This window comes from Dendrobates tinctorius, unplaced genomic scaffold (assembly GCF_039654945.1).
Source record: "Dendrobates tinctorius isolate UK_male_01 unplaced genomic scaffold, ASM3965494v1 ptg000003l, whole genome shotgun sequence".
In the NCBI taxonomy this organism is placed as follows: Eukaryota; Metazoa; Chordata; class Amphibia; order Anura; family Dendrobatidae; genus Dendrobates; species Dendrobates tinctorius.
The window spans coordinates 4893730-4914677 of NW_027361671.1; positions in this window are offsets into that span (position 1 = coordinate 4893730).

Below are 20948 nucleotides of genomic sequence, written 5' to 3' on the forward strand. Positions count from 1 at the left end.
CCATTTTTTTAGGGACTACCTCACATTTGAAGTGAGTTTGGGGGGTTCCATATAACAGAAAATACCCAAAAGTGACACCATTCTAAAACCTGCAACCCCTCAAGGTGCGCAAAACCACTTTTAAGAATCTTATTAACCCTTCAGGTGCTTCACAAAAGCTAAAGCAATGTGGAAGGAAAAAATGAATATTTTACTTTTTTCACAAAAAATTATATTAACAATCAAAGTTTTTTAATTTCACAAGGGTATCAGGAGAAAATGGACCACAAAATTTGTTGTGCAATTTCTCCTGAGTATGCCAATACCCTGTATGTGGGGTAAAGCCACTGTTTGGGCACATGGCAGGGCTCAGAAGGGAGCACCATTTGACTTTTTGAAGGCAAAATTGGCTGGAATCAATGGCGGGAGCCATATCACGCTTGGAGACCCCCTAATTTACCTAAACAGTGGAAGCCCCCCAATTCTAACTCCAACCCTAACCCAGTCCTAACCCCAACCCTAACCTCAGCATACCCATAACACTAATCCCAACCCTAACCACAACCCTAACCCCAACATCACCCAAACCCCAACCAGACAACCCTAACCCCAAAACAACCCTATCCCCAACCCCAACCCTAGCCCCAACCCTAACCCTAGCCCCAACCCTAGCTCTCACTCTAACCCTAGCCCCAACCTAACCCTGGCTCTAACCCCAACCCTAGCCCCTACCCTTACCCTAGCCCAACCCTAACCTTATCCTAACCCTAACCCTGTCTCTAACCCCAACTCTAATGCAAGCCCCAAAACTAACTCTATCTGTAACCCCAACACTATCCCTAACCCTAGCCCCAACCCTTACCCTAGCTATAACCCCAATTATTACTCCAACCATAACCCTTACCCAAATGGAAAAGTATACATTTTTTCATTTTATTATTTTTACTTAACTAAGAGGGTGATAAAAGGGGGTTTGATTTACTAGTTTTTATTTTGATCACTGTGATAGGGTCTATCAGAGTGATTAAAATGAACCAAAAGGAAAAATCTCCTATTGTTGCCAGGTTCCCGCCGGCAGATGTCGGTGGGAGTACTGTGCATGCGCCTGCCTTTTTCTCCCGAAAGAAGACACCGAGGGTCTGGGACACAGCCAGAGGGACCGGGGGATACCAAAGCTACCAGGGTGGCTCGAGGGACGCCATTTCTTTCTCCTCTGATGTGCTAGATCATATCAGAGGAGAGAGAAATAAATAGGAAATCAGACTTTTTTTGTTTTTTTGCGATCACTGTTATTCCATGAATAATGGTAATCGCAACACTGAGGTCGGTAAAAACAGACCCAAATCATGTTGAGCTGAGACCCTGGAGATTTTCCAACGCTGGGGGCACTATAACTTTATTTCTCAGCGCTGTTAAAAAGCAGCACTGATGAATAAGTATACTTAACTGCCACCGTTAAAAAGCGTATCAGCAGTCATTAAGGGGTTAAAGGAAAAGAAAATCCAAACCTCCAGGGCCCAGTGTGAAAAAGTGATTTCCCCAAAAAAATCATAAATTCACTGTGATTTATCACATATTGGGAAGCTGATTTCAAATTCCCTAGCCACACCCATGCTTGATTACTAGCACACCTGTTCTCAATCAAGAAATTACTTAAATAGAACATGCCTAACAAAGTGAAGTAGACCAAAAGGTGCTCAAAAGCTAAACATCATGCCGCTATCCAAAGAAACTGTGGAACAAATGAGAAACAAACTAATTGATATCTATCCATCTGGAAAAGGTTATAAAGTCATTTTTAAGGGTATGTGCACACGCTGCGGATTCTGCTGAGTTTTTGGCCCTGAGGAACCACAGCAGTTCTGCAGACATGGTACAGTACCATGTTATCCAATGTGATTTCAAAACCGCAGTGCCCACGCTGCGTTTTTTTCCGTGCGGTTTTGCTGCTGTTTACAATCCGCAGCATGTCAATTCTTTCTGCGGATTCCACAGCGGTTTGGCACCTGTTCAATTGTCCAGGTGTCAAACCGTAGTGGAAAACTGCAGATAACCCGCAGGTCACTTTACCTGCGGTTTTACCTGCAGATCCGCATGGAAAAAAACACAGGTTAATCAGCAGCGTGTGCACTTAGCCTAAAGCTTTGGAACTCCTGCAAACCACAGTGAGAGTCATTATCCACAAATGGCGAAAATATGGAACAGCGGGGAACCGTCCCAGCAGTGGCCAGCTGACATTACACGAACAGCGCTGTGATGCTTCATCCAAGAGGTAACAAAAGACCCCACAACAACAGAAGAACTGCAGGCCTCACTTAAATCAGTTGAGTGTCGCGATCCATTTTTGATTCGTGGCAGCTCTACAGTTGTGGCCAAAAGTATTGACACTCCTGCAATTCTGTCAGATAATACTCAGTTTCTTCCTGAAAATGATTGCAAACACAAATTCTTTTGTATTATTATCTGCATTTAATTTGTCTTAAATGAAAAAACACAAAAGAGAATGAAGCAAAAAGCAAAATATTGATCATTTCACACAAAACTCCAAAAATGGGCCAGACAAAAGTATTGGCACCCTCAGCCTAATACTTGGTTGCACAACCTTTAGCCAAAATAACTGTGACCAAACGCTTCCGGTAACCATCAATGAGTTTCTTACAATGCTCTGCTGGAATTTTAGACCATTCTTCTTTGGCAAACTGCTCCAGGTCCCTGATATTAGAAGGGTGCCTTCTCCAAACTGCCATTTTTAAATCTCTCCACTGGTGTTCTATGGGATTCAGGTCTGGTCTCATTGCTGGCCACCTTAGAAGTCTTCTCCAGTTCTTTCTTTCAAACCATTTTCTAGTGCTTTTTGAAGTGTTTTGCGTCATTGTCCTGTTGGAAGACCCATGACCTCTAAGGGAGACCCAGCTTTCTCACACTGGGCCCTACATTATGCTGCAAAATTTGTTAGTAGTCTTCAGACTTCATAATGTCATGCACACAGTCAAGCAGTCCAGTGCCAGAGGCAGGAAAGCAACCCCAAAACATCAGGGAACCTCTGCCATGTTTGACTGTAGGGACCATGTTTTTTTCTTTGAATGCCTCTTTTTTTCTCCTGTAAACTCTATGTTGATGCCTTTGCCCAAAAAGCTCTACTTTTGTCTCATCTGACCAGAGAACATTCTTCCAAAATGCTTTAGGCTTTTTCAGGTAAGTTTTGGCAAACTCCAGCCTGGCTTTTTTATGTCTCGGGGTAAGAAGTGAGGTCTTCCTGGGTCTCCTACCATCCAATTTGGCTTTAGGACAATTCTTTTTGTGTTTTTTTCATTTAAGACAAAATCAATGAAGATAATAATACCAAAGAATTTGTGTTTGCAACCATTTTCAGGAAGAAACTGAGTATTATCTGACAGAATTGCAGGGGTGTCAATACTTTTGGCCACAACTGTAGTTCTGCTATGTTTTAAATGTAGCTTTTTTCCTTTCAGGAACAACGGGGGTTAATGCACACTAATAAGGCTTGCATAGAATGCCATTCACACAGATAAGTGCAATGCAATGTGTCTGGTTCACAGCCTGTTAATGACGTCCATAGTTTTATCAAGCAGGCTGTCCAGCACTGTAATATGCACCACACAGTGACAGATGCCCTATTAAACCAAGCCAACAGAAAGAGGCCTAGCTGCATCCCGCAAAGCGATATGATAAAAAGTGCAAAAAATTAATGCATATGATAAATACATTAAATGAGGTATTGGTTAATATTTTGGCCAAAATAGATAAGCTCACAACCCACCTCACAGGTCCTCATACTTGCGAGTACTAACACTAATATCAAAAACTGTAATTAAAAAAAAATCACATACCATTCAGCTGCAGCCTTTCCAAAACCCTGTCTGATGAATAAATGCACTATTAGCAGGATGCAGCAAGCCTCCACTAATAAAAGCAAGGGGCAGCACAGGTGCAAGCTACTGATAAAAACAGCCACCCCACACTTACCAGATTATGGAAGGATTGGCTGCCTAGTAGAAAACAATGCACACTAATAAGGCTTGCATGGGACGCCGTTCACACAGATAAGTGTGATGTAATGTGTCTTGTTATGAATGGGTCACCGAGGAGGATGGCAGGAGCAGGCTAAGCCACCAGAAGACCAGAGAGGTTGGTAACTAAGCAGATTGCAGACTCCTGATCCTATCCGCACAACTAGCAGTAGCCGTGGAGCGTTCCTACGATGCCCTAGACGTTTCATCACAGCCAGAGGATTAACTAAGCCTAAAGACAGAAAGATGAAATCTAAACTGCCCCGGAGCAGATCTCTAAAGGAATAGACAGCCCCCAAACATATATTGTCGGTGAGACAAGATGAGACACAAACACAGGCACAGAACAGACTGAGCAAACGGTGGGGCCCAAGCTGTCTAGACAGGACAGGACAGAAAAAGATACTGTCTGCAATCATGCACAAAACCCTGAAAAAGTCCAACACTTCTGATATACAAAAAAACCTGAGATCACACGATCTCACCCCTGCTAGATCAGCACTCTGGTATAAACTGACAACAAGCAAAAAGATACTAACATAACAGGGGACTGAACAAGCTGCAACATATGAAGCAGGGCCCAGCGCTGCTCCCAGCAGGGAGCACACTGAACCCTAACAGCAAAACAGAAAGCAAAAAAAAAGACACAACCAGATTAGATGCAAAGAATTAGCAAAAGAATCACTTAGCTGAACATGCAAATCAGGCAGGGGACAAAAGAGCTCCAAATGCACACAGAGGAAAAAATCACCAGCAACCTTCAAGAGCAGCCAGCTCCATTATATGCTCCCAGCCAGCAATCCCATATTCCCAATTATCATCGTCAGGTGGAGAACCTCCATCCACCTGGCCAGCTCCACTACTCTCAGTAACCAGCAGAGGGAGCTTCGGCTCAGAAATCCAAGCAAGGGAGTTCACAACAGTGTCTGGTTCACAGCCTATTAATGACGTCCATAGTTTTATCAGGCAGGCTGTCCAGCACTGTAATATGCACCACACAGTGAGAGACACCCTATTAAACCAAGCCAACAGAAAGAGGCCTAGATGCATCCTGCAAAGCGATATGATAAAATGTGCAAAAAATTAATGCATATGATAAATACATTAAATGAGGTATTGGTTAATATTTTGACCAAAATAGATAAGCTCGCAACCCACGTCACAGGTCCTCATACTTGCGAGTCCTAACATTAATATCAAAAACTGCTAACATAAATAACGCTGGTGAGACCCCTTAGCAATCAGGCAATTGACTCAGCCAGGGGAGGGTGACCCAAATTGTAAATAATATAAACCTGTGTATAGGGACTCGATATGAAGAATCCCTGTCGTTTTACATCTTGGAAGGCATGCCAATTCCCATTGTCTTAGCCCTCCCTTGGTTGAAGAAACGCAACCCGGTCATAAATTGGTGGTCCAGGGAAGAAGTCAGCTGGGACCAGTCGTGTAAGGACTGCTGCCCAGGAGCTACTGTCTCTGCCATCTTTCTCAAATCTACTCCTTCTTCTCTGGTTGGGGCAGCGAAGGTGCTGCCAGGGAGTAGGGGCAAGACTCAACCCTCACCACAAGTAAACCCTGAGGCTCAGAGTCCTCTTAGGAGGAGGGGGTAAGGGGAGGGTGGTGGTTCCCTCTGTATTTAGTGAGGGTAAGAGTTTGGTGATACAGGGGATGCCTCTGCTGTTGGTTCCTCAAAGAGTTCACCATCCTGTGGCAAGCGCATGCATTGAAAAACACATTCAGGTCTGGACCTGTGTGTGACTGAATACGTGTGGGTGTCAGTTTCCCCCGCTGACAATCTGCTGTAACTGCATTGGTGTTAGGTCAGCTGATGTGGGTGGTGACCACTCCCACCATCTTTTAAATGGTCACCTGATGCATCAGCTGACTGTTGGTGATAGAGTTTCTCTATGGAGACCAGCCTTGCAGTGAAAGCTCTCTGGTGTCTGCTGTTTCTGGAGTTTGGAGTCCAGCTTCTGTGTCATCTGTGTTGTGGAGCTAGGCAGCGGAGTCTGGAAGCTAAATGTGGTATTTTTTCCTCATCCCTTTGATGTTTGTCACAGTCTCCTATGTGTTACTATCTACAGTGGTGAAGCTAGTGACCATTGTCGGCCAGTGCACTTGCCAGGGCAGTCAGGGGCGCACCTACCATGAGGCGAGTTGAGCACTCTGCCTCAGGTGGTGGTACATCCCTGAAGAGAAAGGGCAGCAGATTCTCCTCTCCTGTATCTGCTCAGGTTGCTCATACATGGCTGTTCTGTGCACACAGGACCTGTGATGAGGTCACGGAAGGGAGGAGTCAAGGGTCACATGAGCAGGGGCCTCAGTGTATGCAGGACTGCGCTGGTTGTCAAGGTGCAGGATGAGGGGAAGTTTATATGTGGGGTCAGGAGGGTTTATAGGGTGGATATAGCAGAGCCATATGTGTACAAGGTGTACGGAGCGGAGCAGTGTGTGTACGAGCTGTATGGAGTGGAGCCGCATGTGTACGAGGTGTACAGAGTGAAGCAATGTGTGTGTGAGGTGTGTGGAACAAAGTCGCATGTGTACGAGGTGTACGGAGTGGAGCCATGTGTGTACGACGTGTGTGGAGTGGAGCCGTGTGTGTACTTGGTGCAAGGAGCAGAGCTGCGTGTGTACATGGTGTATGTAGTGGAGCCATGTGTGTACGAGGTGTACAGAGTGGAGCCGCATGTGTACGAGGTGTGCGGAGCAGAGTCGCGTGTGTACGAGGTGTGCAGAGCAGAGCCGCGTGCGTACTTGGTGAACAGAGTGGAGCTATGTGTGCACTTGGTGTACGGAGTGGAGCTGTGTGTGTAATTGGTTTACGGAGCAAAGTCATGTGTGTACTTAGTGTACAGAGCAGAGCCGCGTGTGTACAGGATGTACGAAACGGAGCCCTCTGTGTACGAAGTGTACGGAGCTGAGCCATGTGTGTACAGGGCATACGGAGCGGAGCCACATGTGTTATGAATGGGCACTGTTATGAATAGGTCGCCAAAGAAAAAAAAACAACACAAACTAAGTCTCAGAAAACCAGAGAGGCTGTTAACTATGCAGACTGCAGATCCCTGATTCTAACCACGCAACTAGCAGCAGTCGTGGAGCGTTCCTACGTTGGTCCTAGACGCCTCGTCACAACCAGAGAGCTAAATAAGCCTAAAGCAGGAAAAATGGAAAACTAACTGCCCCAGAGCAGACCCCAAAGGAAAGACAGCCCCCCACATGTATTGACGGTGAAACAAGATAAAACCACATACAAAGGCAGGAAAATAGGCTGAGCAAACGATGGGGCCAAACTAACTAGAAAGGACAGGAAAGGAAAGACACTGTCTGCAATCTGCCAAACACCCTACCAAAAATAATGTCCAACACATCTGATAGCAAAATTAACCCTGAAGTCACTAGACTTCTCCCACTATATCAGCACTCTGAAATATTCTGAGACAGAGCAAAAAAGAGGCCAATCTAATAAGGGACAAACAAAAAGCAAATTGGCAAATACAGATAAATAAGAGTGGAAATTCAGCACAGCCCAGCCGGGCTGGCTGACCACACAAAAAACTGAATTGACCAACAAGAGCAAGTGTGAACATTAGCAAAAACAAACTTAACTTGAGAAGACTGGAACAGAGCTGAGTCCAAGACCTGAAAGCAGACTGAATCACCAGCACCAGGATAGGGCGTCGGCTGTCTTATATCCAGTCTGATACTCCAGAGATCCAATCGTTATCCTCCTCACCAGGTGGCAGATCACTACCAATTAAACCAACCTCACTACCTCCTGTCACCACCAGAGGGAGAACGGAAGGAGAACTCTCAACTGGTGTAGCAGAAAATGAGCTCATAACAGGGCACTGAGGAGGATAGCAGGCCCAAGCTAAGCCACAGAAAACCAGACAGGTTGGTAACTAAGCGGATGCAGACCCCTGATCCTGTCCATACAACTAGCAGTAGCCGTGGAGCGTGCCTACGATGATCCTAGTCGCCTCGGCACAGCCGGAGAGCTAACTAAGCCTAAAGCAAGAAAGGGGAAATCTAAACTGCACCGAAGCAGACCCCAAAGGAATAGACAGCCCCCAAACATATATTGTTGGACAAGATGAAAACTCAAACGCAGGCAGAAAAATAGACTGAGCAAACGATTGGGCCCACACTGCCTAGACTGGACAGGAAAGGAAAGACACTGTCTGCAATCACGCAAAAAACCCTGCAAAAAGTCCATCACGTCTGATGCACAAAAACACTGAAGTCGCATGACTTCGCCCCCACTATATCAGCACTCTGGTATATTCTGAAAGCAAAGCAAAAAGAGACCAATATAACAGGGGACAAAGCAAACTAGCACATGCAGTATCATATGGGCGGTGATTCAGCACAGCCCCAGCAAGAGCTGCCTGACTCGCTTAAAGCAGAGATAAACAAAACCAGATCAAATGCAAACAGAATAACAAATGAACCACTTAGCTGAACATGCAGGGAAAGAGCAGGAGACATCAGACCTCAGACCTCAGAAGGAACAGGAAGAAAATCACCAGCAGGGATATAGGGAGTCAGCTGTCTTAAATCCCAATCAGAAACCCCAGATAGAATCATAGAATTGTAGAGTTGGAAGGGACCTCCTGGGTCATCTGGTCCAACCCCCTGCTCAAAGCAGGATTCGCTAAATCATCCCAGTCAGATGTCTGTCCAGCCACTGTTTGAAGACTTCCATTGAAGGAGAACTCACCACTTCTCGTGGCAGCCTGTTCCACTCATTGATCACTCTAACTGTCAAAAAGTTTTTTATAATATCTAATCTGTGTCTCCTCCAATTCAGTTTCATCCCATTGCTTCTAGTCTTTCCTTGTGCAAATGAGAATAAAGATGATAATTCTACAATGTGACAGCCCTTTAGATATTTGTAGACAGCTATTAAGTCTCCTCTCAGTCTTCTCTTTTGCAAAATAAACTTTCCCAAATCCTGCAACCTTTCCTCATAAGGCAGGGTTTGCAGACTGGTCACCATTCTGGTCGCTCTTTTCTGAACTTGCTCCAGTTTGTGGATGTCTTTTTTAAAATGTGGTGCCCAAAACTGGACACAATATTCCAGATGAGGTCTGACCAAAGAGGAGTAGAGGAAAATAATGACTTCACGTGATCTAGACTGTATGCTTCTGTTAATACATCCTAGAATTGCATTTGCCTTTTTTGCTGCTGCATCACACTGTTGACTCATATTCAGTCTGTGATCTATTAGTATACCCAAGTCTTTTTCACATGTGCTGTTGCTTAGGCCTATTCCTCCCATTCTGTATATGCTTTTTCATTTTTATTGCCCAGATGTAGTACTTTGCATTTTTCCCTGTTAAAAACCATTCTGTTAGTTGCTGCCCACTGCTCCAGCTTATTCATATCTTTTTGAATCCTCTCTCTCTTCTCTAGTATTAGTTATCCCTCCTAGCTTTGTGTCATCAGCAAATTTAATCAGTTTAACCTCAATTCCTTCATCTAAATCATTGATAAAGATGTTGAACAATACAGGGTCCAGAACAGAGCCCTGTGGTACTCCACTTGAGACTTTCTTCCAACTGGATGTGCAGCCATTTACGACCACTCTTTGGGTCTGATCACTAAGCCAGTTATGAATCCACCTTACAGTTGCCTTGTCCATTCCATACTTAGTCATTTTTTCAATGAGGATTGTATGAGATACTTTGTCAAATGCTTTGCTGAAGTCAAGATATACTATATCTACAGCATTTCCTTGATCCACCCAATCAGTGATTCCGTCAAAGAAGGAAATTAAGTTAGTCTGACATGACTTATTAGTTACAAACCCATGCTGACTCTGTTTAATCACTTCATTCTTATCCAGGTACTGACATACATGGTGTTTAATAATTTGTTCAAAGATCTTTCCTGGTACAGAAGTCAGACTCACGGCCTATAGTTGCCTGGGTCCACCTTCTTCCCCTTTTTGAAGATAGGAACAACATTTGCTCTTCTCCAGTCTTCTGGGACTTCTCCTGTTCTCCAAGAATTTTCAAAGATTATGGAGAGGGGTTCAAAAATTTCTTCTGCTATCTCCTTCAGTACTCTGGGGTGTAATTCATCTGGACCTGGAGACTTGAATTCATTTAGGTTAGCTAAGTGTTTCCTCACTATCTTTCTGTTTATAGATATCCTGGATTATTCTATTCCCTTAATAGGACAGTGAAGAACAGTTGATGCTACATTTCTTTTCTGAGAGAAAACAGATGCAAAATAGGAATTTAAAAGTTTGGCCTTCTCAACATCCTGTCTTACCATTTAATCATTTTCATCCTGTAAAAATCCTATAGCATCTTTGACTTTTCTTTTACTTTTGACATATCCCCAAAATCCCCAAAATCGTCTTCCTCATTATCAGGTGGCAAGCCTCTGTCAATCAGATCAGCTCCACTACCTTCAGTAACCACCAGAGTGAGTCCAGAAAGAGAACTCGCAACCCCTCTGTCAATCTGACCAGCTCCACTACCTTCAGTAATCACCAGAGGAAAGCCAGAGAGAGAATTCACAACAGTACCCCCCCTTAAGGAGGGGTCATCAAACCTTCATCCACGCCACCCGGCCAGTCAGGATGGGCCCGGTGAAAAGCACGAACCAATCTTTCAGCATGAATGTCAGAAGCAGATACCCAAGAATTTTCCTCCTGGCCATAACCCTTCCATTTGACCAAGTACTGGAGTCTCCGTCTAGCCAAACGAGAATCCAATATTTTCTCTACCTCATACTCCAAATTACTTTTAACCAATACAGGGTCAGGAGGCGCTGCCATGGGAACTACTGGCTCTACAAACCTTTTCAACAAGGATTTATGGAACACGTTATGAATCTTAAACGTAACTGGAAGAGGCAAATGGAAAGAAACGTGATTAAGGATTTCCAAAATCTTATAAGGGCCAATGAATCTTGGCTTGAATTTTGGAGACGCAACCTTCATAGGAATATACTTTGAAGACAACAAAACCATATCACCCACTTTAAACCGGGGACCAATGGTCCAATGCCAGTTGGAAAACCGTTGGGATTTTTCCTGAGAGTGGGACAACTTATCCACCACTTGGTCCCAAATCTGCTGCATTCTCTCTACCACAGAATCCACACTTGGGCAGGCCGAAGATTCCACCTGCCCTGAAGAAAATCGAGGATGAACCCCAAATTTACAGAAAACGGGCGACATCAAAGTGGCAGAACTAGCCCTATTGTTTAGCGCAAATTCGGCCAAGGGCAAAAATGAGACCCAGTCATCCTGATCAGCAGATATGAAACATTTCAAATAGGATTTTAAAGTCTGGTTTATTCTCTAAGTCTGCCCATTGGTCTGAGGATGAAATGCAGAGGAGAAAGATAACTGAATTTCCAGTTTGGAACAAAAAGCTCTCCAAAATTTGGAAACAAACTGGACTCCTCTGTCCGACACAATGTTCTCAGGAATCCCGTGCAACCGAACCACCTGTTGTAAAAATAAGGGCACCAACTCAGAAGAAGATGACAACTTTGGAAGAGGTACAAGATGGACCATCTTAGAAAATCTATCACAGATTACCCAGATAACAGTCATTCTCTGAGAGACAGGAAGATCGGAAATATAATCCATTGCGATATAAGTCCATGGCCTCTTGGGCACCGGCAGAGGCATCAACAACCCACTAGAATGAGAACAGGGCTTGGACCGAGAACAAGTCCCACAGGACTGCACAAAATTCCTGACATCACGAGATAAGGCAGGCCACCAAAGAGACCCACTCACCAAATCTCTGGTACCAAAAATACCTGGATGACCAGCCAATGCGGAGCAATGAATTTCAGACATTACTCTTTTCCTCCACTGGTCAGGGACATACAATTTTCCCATAGGGCAACGTTCAGGTTTGTCCTCCTGAAATTCCTCCAGGGCACGTCTCAAATCGGGTGAGATGGCGGAAGGAACTGCACCCTCATTTAGCTTGATAGTAGGCTCGGTCACATCAAGAGAATACGCAAAGAAACTCCTAGAAGGGGCATCCGCCTTAACATTCTTAGTGCCCGGAAGAAAAGAGACCACAAAATTAAAATGCGTGAAAAACAATGCCCACCTAGCCTGTCTAGAATTCAAACGTTTGGCTGATTCAAGATAGATCAAATTCTTGTGGTCGGTGAGGACCACAACTTGATGTCTAGCACCCTCCAACCAATGTCTCCACTCTTCAATTTCATGGCCAACAATTCCCGATTCCCCATGTCATAGTTACATTCAGATGGGGAGAATTTTCGAGAAAAGAAGGCACAGGGATTCATCTTAGAAGTCACTGGATCTCTTTGGGACGACACGGCTCATGCACCAATCTCAGAAGCGTCTACCTCCACCTGAAATGGGAGTGAGTCATCAGGTTGCCGTAGAACCGGAGCAGAAGTAAATCTCCGCTTAAGCTCCTGAAATGCCGAAACTGCCTCTGGAGACCAATTCACCACATCAGCGCCCTTTATGGTCAAATCCGTCAGTGGTTTAACAAAACCAGAAAAATTACTTATAAATTTACGGTAAAAATTAGCAAAGCCCAAAAACTTCTGGAGAGTCTTCAAAGAAGTGGGCTGAACCCAATCATAAATGGCCTGTATCTTGGCCGGATCCATTTCCATAGCAGACGGGGTCAAAATGAATCCCAAAAATGAAATCCTCTGTACACCAAAGAGGCACTTCGATCCCTTAACATACAGAGAAATTTCCCTCAAAATCCAGAACACAATCCAGACATGTTCCACATGAGAATCCCAGTCACTGGAAAAGATCAAAATATCATGCAGATAAATGATCAAAAACTTATCCACAAAGTCCTGGAAAATATCGTTCATAAAAGACTGGAAGACAGAAGGGGCATTAGTGAGCCCAAAAGGCATCACCATGTACTCAAAATGTCCCTCTGGAGTATTAAACGCCATCTTCCATTTATCCCTGTGCTTGATGCGAATAAGATTATACGCCCCCATGAGGTCAAGCTTGGTAAACAAACAGGCACTTTTAACTCTGGAAAATAAATCAGAAATCAGGGGTAACGGGTACTGATATTTAACAGTGATTTTGTTAAGGGAACGATAATCAATACATGGCCTTAATGAATCATCTTTCTTGGCCACAAAAAAAACCCAGCACCTAAAGGTGAAGAGGATGGTCTAAAATGACCCTTCTCCAACGACTCCTTGATATAAGATCGCATAGCATCATGTTCGGGTACCGATAAGTTGAAAATCCGACCCTTGGGAAATTTATACCCGGTCATTAACTCAATTGCACAATCATAACTCCTATGAAGAGGCAAAGACGCAGACTTACTCTCACTGAATACATCAGAAAAATCAGCCAAATAGTCAGGAATATCATGAGACTGGGGAGAGGTGGAGAAAACAGGAGTGTCACTAATAATAATAATAATCTTTATTTATAAAGCGCCAACATATTCCGCAGCACTTTACAGTTTAACAGTTTCAAAGCACAAGTCATAAGTAACAACGTTAACAATACAATAATTAAAACAAAATAAGACGAAATAAGACGACCCTGCTCGTGAGAGCTTACAATCTACAATGAGGTGAGGGAGATACAAAGTACAGGTGTGTATTTACAATGATTTATTTACAAAGAAGGTCCAGCCATCTTGAGGGAGTGAAGGATGGATGGAGATAGTGAATGGGCTACACACGCACACTTACACATAGAATGACTTTGCTTAGTGAACGTGATAAGCCGCTCTGAACAAATGTGTTTTGAGGGAGCGCCTAAAACTATGCAAATTGTGGTTAGTCCTAATTTCTTGGGGTAGAGCATTCCAGAGGATAGGAACAGCACGGGAGAAGTCTTGGAGTCGGGAGTGGGTGGTACAGATTAGTGCAGAGGTTAGTCGAAAGTCATTTGCAGAGCGCAGCGATCGGCTAGGCTGATAGACAGAAATGAGGGAGGAGATGTAGGGGGTGCCGCACCGTGAAGAGCTTTGTGGGTGAGAACAAGTACTTTGAATTGGATCCTATAATGAATGGGCAGCCAGTGTAATGACTGACGAAGAGCAGACACGTCCGAGTACCGATTAGCCAGATGGACGACCCTAGCTGCTGCATTAAGTATGGACTGGAGAGGGGATAGTCGAGTGACGGGGAGGCCAATTAATAGAGCGTTGCAGTAATCCAGGCGGGAGTGGATCAATGCTACAGTGAGGGTTTTTGTTGTTTCCATGGTGAGAAAAGGGTGGATTCTAGAGATGTTCTTTAGTTGTAAGTGGCAAGAGCGGGCAAGAGATTGTATATGGGATGTGAAGGAGAGATTGGTGTCAAACATAACACCCAGACAGCGTGCCTGCTGCCGGGGTGTTATTGTGGTACCACCCACGGAGAGGGAAATGTCAGATTTAGGGAGATTAGTAGATGGCGGGAGCAGAAGAAGTTCAGTTTTGGAGAGGTTGAGTTTCAAATAGAGAGTGGACATGATATTGGAGACTGCGGACAGACAGTCACTGGCGTTCTGTAGTACAGAGGGGGTAAGGTCGGGGGAAGACGTATATAGTTGTGTGTCATCAGCATAAAGATGGTACTGAAAGCCAAATCTACTGATGGTCTGTCCAATTGGGGCTGTGTAGAGAGAGAAGTGAACGGGGCCAAGGACTGAGCCCTGAGGTACCCTGACAGCAAGAGGAAGAGGAGATGAAGTGGAGCCAGAGAACAAAACACTGAAGGAGAGGTCAGAGAGATAGGAAGAGAGCCAAGAGAGAGCAGTGTCCTTAACGTCTAGTGACTGGAGCCTAGAGAGTAGAAGATGGTGGTCAACAGTATCGAAAGCTGCAGATAGGTCAAGAAGAATGAGCAGAGAGTGGTCACCGTTATATTTTGCTGTCAGAAGGTCATTGATCAATTTGATGAGTGCAGTTTCAGTCGAATGTAGGGGTGGAAGCCGGACTGTGAAGGGTCTAGAAGGGAGTGAGTGGAGAGCTAACAGGTAAGGCGGGAGTAAACTAGGCGCTCCAAAAGTTTAGAGATGAAGGGGAGATTGGAGACTGGTCTGTAGTTGATTGTGCAGGATGGGTCCAGAGCGGGTTTCTTTAGTAATGGATTAACGATGGCGTGATTGAAGGAGGATGGGAAAATGCCCAAGGAGAGGGAGAGATTAAAGATTGTAGTTAGGTGGGTTGTGACGACTGGAGAGAGAGACTGGAGGAGATGTGAGGGAATGGGGTCGGTAGTGCATGTAGTCGGACGAGAAGAAGAGAGGAGTCTGGAGACTTCTTCTTCTGTGATAGGATCAAATGTGGAAAGTAAGCCAGGGGAGATGCAGGAAGGGATGGGAATCACAGCACTTGGTGGTTGAGAGCAGATTTCCTGACGGACATTATCTATTTTTTCTGTAAAGTGGGAGGCCAGGTCATCAGCACAAATGTCTGTGATAGGGGTTTGTGCTTTTGGCCTGAGGAGGGAGTGAAAAGTGTCAAAAAGTTTCTTGGGGTTGTTGGCTAGTGATGAGATCAGGGTGGTGAAGTAGGTCTGTTTGGCGAGGTGAAGGGCAGCGTTATAATTTCTTAACATAAATTTGAAGTGGATGAAATCTTCTGGTGTGCGGGTTTTTCTCCATAGGCGTTCAACACTCCTAGAGCATCGCTGGAGAAGTTGAGTTTGCGATGTGAGCCAGGGCTGTTTTACTCTGTACTTGGAGGTTCTGAGGGTGAGGGGAGCTACTTGGTCAAGGGGGCTTCAAAGAGTGTCATTGTAGTGATGAACAGCCAGATTAGGACAGGAAAAAGAGGAGATTGGGGACAGTGATGAGTATAGAGAGTCTGAAAGTGTCTGAGGGTTAATGGCTTGTCGATTTCTGACTGTGTGGTAGGTAGGAGTGAGCTGGGGTGGGCGAGGATTTGTGAGCATGAAGGAGAGAATGTTGTGGTCAGAGAGTGGAAGTGGTGAGTTATTTAGGTGGGAGATTGAACAGATTAATAACACATTAGCAACCCCAACTCACCAAAGGCACAGATTTCCAATCTAAAACAGGATTATGAGTTTGCAACCAAGGGAAACCCAGAACAATAGTATCATGCAAATTGTGCAACACCAAAAATTTACAATTTTCTTGGTGGTCCGGGGTGACCCGCATTATCACCTGGGTCCAAAACTGAGGTTTATTCTCCGCCAAAGAAGTAGCATCAATACCCCTCAAAGGGATAGGAGTTCGCAGTGGTATCATGGGAAAACCACAACGTTTAGTCCAAATCCATCAGATTCAAAGCTGCTCCTGAATCGACAAAAGCCTTAGCGGAAAATGTAGACAAGGAGCAGATCAGGGTAATCGCCAAAAGTAAGTAAGGTTGTACACTGCCCACCCCAAATGTGTGAGCAAAATGCTTTTCTCATTTAGGGCAGACAGCAATAGTATGAGAGGCGTCCCCGCAGAAAAAACACAACTTATTACGCCTTCTAAACTCTTGACATTGTGCCCTAGACAAAACCCTATCACATTGCATGGGTTCAGAAGTTCGTTCGAAAGGCAGCAACGCCTCTCGTGTAGTTTTACGTTCACGTAAACGCCGATCAATTTGAATGGCCAATGATATAGAGTCGTCAAGACCAGAGGGAACAGGAAATCCCACCATAACATCTTTTACGGTTTCTGCCAAACCCTTCCGAAAGAGAGCCGCTAGGGCATTGTCATTCCATTTAGTAAGGACCGCCCACTTTCTGAATTTTTGACAATATAACTCTGCAGAATTCTGACCCTGATTCAATGCCAATAACGTTTTCTCAGCTTGATAAATAGCATTAGGTTCATCATTCAACAACCCCAAGGCTTGAAAAAACGCATCCACATTAGCCAGAATATGATCTCCAGGTTTCAAAGAAAAGCCCCAATCCTGGGGATCGCCGCATAGCAGGGAGATGACAATTTTAACCTGCTGCACAGAGCTCCCCGATGAGTTAGGTTTCAAAGCAAAAAATAGTTTACAATTATTCTTAAAATTCAAAAAATTAAACCGATCCCCAGAAAACACATCAGGAGTAGGGATTTTTGGTTCAACAGCAGATGATTGCGAGATAGGCAGAAATTCCCCGCACTTCAGCAGTGAGCTGCTCAACACGATCAGACAATTGCTTAGCCTCCATTTAGCCCAAAAATATCCTCCTACAGCCCCAGAAAAAAAGACGAAAAAATATATTAAAAAAATTTTTTGACACTTTTTTTTCAATTCTTTCCTTCTTTAGAGTACTCTAGAGTCTACAGTTAGGCTGGTGATTCTGTTATGAATGGGCACCGAGGAGGATAGCAGGCCCAAGCTAAGCCACAGAAAACCAGAGAGGTTGGTAACTAAGCGGATGCAGACCCCTGATCCTGTCCACACAACTAGCAGTAGCCGTGGAGCGTGCCTACGATGATCCTAGATGCCTCGGCACAGCCGGAGAGCTAACTAAGCCTAAAGCAAGAAAGGGGAAATCTAAACTGCACCGGAGCAGACCCCAAAGGAATAGATAGGCCACAAACATATATTGTCGGTGAGACAAGATGAAAACACAAACGCAGGCAGAAAAATAAACTGAGCAAGCGATGGGGCCCACACTGCCTAGACAGGACAGGAAAGGAAAGACACTGTCTGCAATCATGCAAAAAAACCCTGCAAAAAGTCCAACACGTCTGATGCACAAAAACACTGAAGTCGCATGACTTCGCCCCCACTATATCAGCACTCTGGTATATTCTGAAAGCAAAGCAAGAAGAGACCAATATAACAGGGGACAAAACAAACTGGCACATGCAGTAACATATGGGCGGTGATTCAGCACAGCCCCAGCCAGAGCTGGCTGACCCGCTCAAAGCAGAGATAAACCAAACCAGATCAAATGCAAACAGAATAACAAATGAACCACTCAGCTGAACATGCAGGGAGAGAGAAGGAGACATCAGACCTCAGCAGAAATAGGAAGAAAATCACCAGCAGGGATAGAGGAAGTCAACTGTCTTAAATCACAATCAGAAACCCCAGATCTCCAATCGTCTTCCTCATTATCAGGTGGCAAGCTTCTGTCAATCAGATCAGCTCCACTACCTTCAGTAACCACCAGAAGGAGTCCAGAAAGAGAACTCGCAACACCTCTGTCAATCTAACCAGCTCCACTACCTTCAGCAATCACCAGAGGGAAGCCAGAGAGAGAATTCACAACACGCATGAGTACGAGGTGTGCGGAGCAGAGCCGCATAAGTAAGAGGTGTATGGAGCAGAGCCGCATGTGTATGAGGTTTACAGAGTGGAGGCATGTGTGTACGGAGTGGAGCCATGTGTGAGCGAGGCATGCAGAGGAACCATGTTGTGAATTCATTTTCTGCTCCACCAGTTGAGAGTTTTCTGTTGTGAGCTCATTTTCTCGTTCACCTTTGATGTCCGATGAACTCCCTCTGCTGGTGAAAGGAGGTGGTGAAACTGATTTGGATGGGAGAAACCTGTCACCTGAACAGGTGGATTGCGATTGGACATCCAGAATCTCTGAGTGGATATTATGCAGCCGACACCCTGTAGGGTTGCTGGTGATTTCTCTGCTCTGAGCTCTTGCCTCCAGTTCAGTTCCTGTCTTCTAAAGCTAAGTTTTGCTCTGTTATTGTTCCATGAGAATTTTGTCTGATTTGCTTAGTTTTGTGTTCTGCCAGCCCCGGCTGAGACTCTGCTGAATTTCCATTTTTTCCCTGATCGGTTAAATCTCTTTTGCTCTGTCTTCAGAATATATCGGAGTGCTGATATAGGGATTTTGAAGTCTAGTGACTTCAGGGCTGTTTTTCCTATCAGGCGTGTTGGGACATTTTTGGCAGGGTTTTTGCGGATTGCAGCCAGCATCTTTTCTGTCCTTTCCTATCTAGTTAGTTGGGCCCCATCGTTTGCTCTGCCTGTCTTTCTGTCTGTGTTTGTGTTTTCATCTGTTTTCACCGACAGTACATGTTGGGGGCTGTCTATTGCTTTGGGGTCTGCTCTGGGGCAGTTTAGATTTCCCCTTTCTTTCTTTAGGCTTATTTAGTTCTCCAGCTGTGAAGAGGCGTCTAGGACCACCGCAGGAACGCTCCACGGCTACTGTTAGTTGTTGTGAATATGATCAGGGGTTTGCAATCCGCTAAGGTACCAACCTCTCTGGTTTTCTGGACTTAGCTTGCATTTTTGTTTTTTCCTCCTCCCGTGACTCATTCATAACAGAATCACCAGCCATACCGCAGATTCTAGGGTACTCAATAGCAGGAAAGAATTGAGAATTGGCGAAGAATAAACCTCAGTTTTGGACCCAGGTGGTAATGCGGGTCGCCCCAGACCATCAAGAAAATTGCAGATTTTTGGTGTTGCATAATTTGCATGATACCATTGTTCTGGGGTTTCCCTGGTTGCAAATCCATAATCCAGTTTTGGATTGGAAATCTGTGTCTGTGGTGAGTTGGGGTTGTCAGTGTGCTGTTAGTGACACTCCTGTTTTCTCCACCTCTCCCCAGTCACATGATGTTCCTGACTATTTGGCTGATTTTTATGATTTATTTAGTGAGAATAAGTCTGCGTCTTTGCTTCCTCATAGGAGTTATGACTGTGCAATTGAGCTGAGCCCTGGGTGTAAATTTCCAAGGGTCGACATTTCAATTTATCTGTACCCGAGCATGAGGCTATGCGATCTTATATTAAGGAGTCGTTGGAGAAGGGTCATATTAGACCATCCTCTTCACCATTGGGTGCTGGGTTTTTTTTCGTGGCCAAGAAAGATGGTTCATTAAGGCCTTGTATTGACTATCGCTCCCTCAGCAAAATTACTGTTAAATATCAGTATCCATTACCCCTGATTTCTGATCTATTCTCCAGAGTTAAAGGTGCTTGCTGGTTTACTAAGCTTGACCTCAGGGGGCGTATAATCTTATTCGCATTAAGCATGGGGATGAATGGAAGATGGCGTTTAATACTCCGGAGGGACATTTTGAGTACCTGGTGATGCCTTTTGGGCTCACTAATGCCCCTTCTGTCTTCCAGTGCTTCATGAATGATATTTTCCGGGACTTTGTGGATACATTTTTGATCATCTATCTGAATGATATTTTGATCTTTTCCAGGGATTGGGACTCTCATGTGGAACATGTTCGGACTGTGTTCCGGATTTTGAGGGAGAATTCCTTGTATGTTAAGGGATCGAAATGCCTTTTTGGTGTACATAGGATTTCATTTTTGGGATTTATTTTGTCTCCGTTAACTATTGAAATGGACCCGGCGAAGGTACAGGCCATTTATGATTGTGTTCAGCCCACTTCTTTGACATCCCTCCAGATGTTTTTGGGTTTTGCTAATTTTTATCGTAAATTTATAGCTAATTTTTCTGGTATTGCCAAACCATTGACTGATTTGACTAAGAAGGGGGCTGATGTGCTGAATTGGTCTCCAGAGGCTGTTTCTTCCTTTCAGGAGCTGAAGCGGAGGTTCACTTCTGCTTCGGTTTTGCGGCAACCTGATGTCTCACTCCCGTTTCAGGTAGAGGTGGGCGCTTCTGAGATTGGTGCAGGAGCTGTTTTGTCCCAAAAAGATCCGGTAACATCTAAAATGAATCCCTGTGCTTTCTTTTCCCGAAAGTTCTCCCTATCTGAATGCAACTATGATGTGGGGAATCGGGAACTGTTAGCCATGAAATGGGCATTTGAGGAGTGGAGACATTGGTTGGAGGGAGCTAGACATCAAGTCGTGGTCCTCACTGACCACAAGAATTTGATTTACCTGGAGTCGGCCAAACGCTTGAATCCTAGACAGGCTAGGTGGGCCATGTTTTTCACATGTTTTGATTTTGGGGTCTCTTTTCTTCCAGGCACTAAGAATGTCAAGGCACACACCCTCTCTAGGAGTTTCTTTGCTGATTCTCCTATTGTGACCAAGCCTGCTACCATCTTAGGTGAGGGGGTAGTTCTTTCTGCCA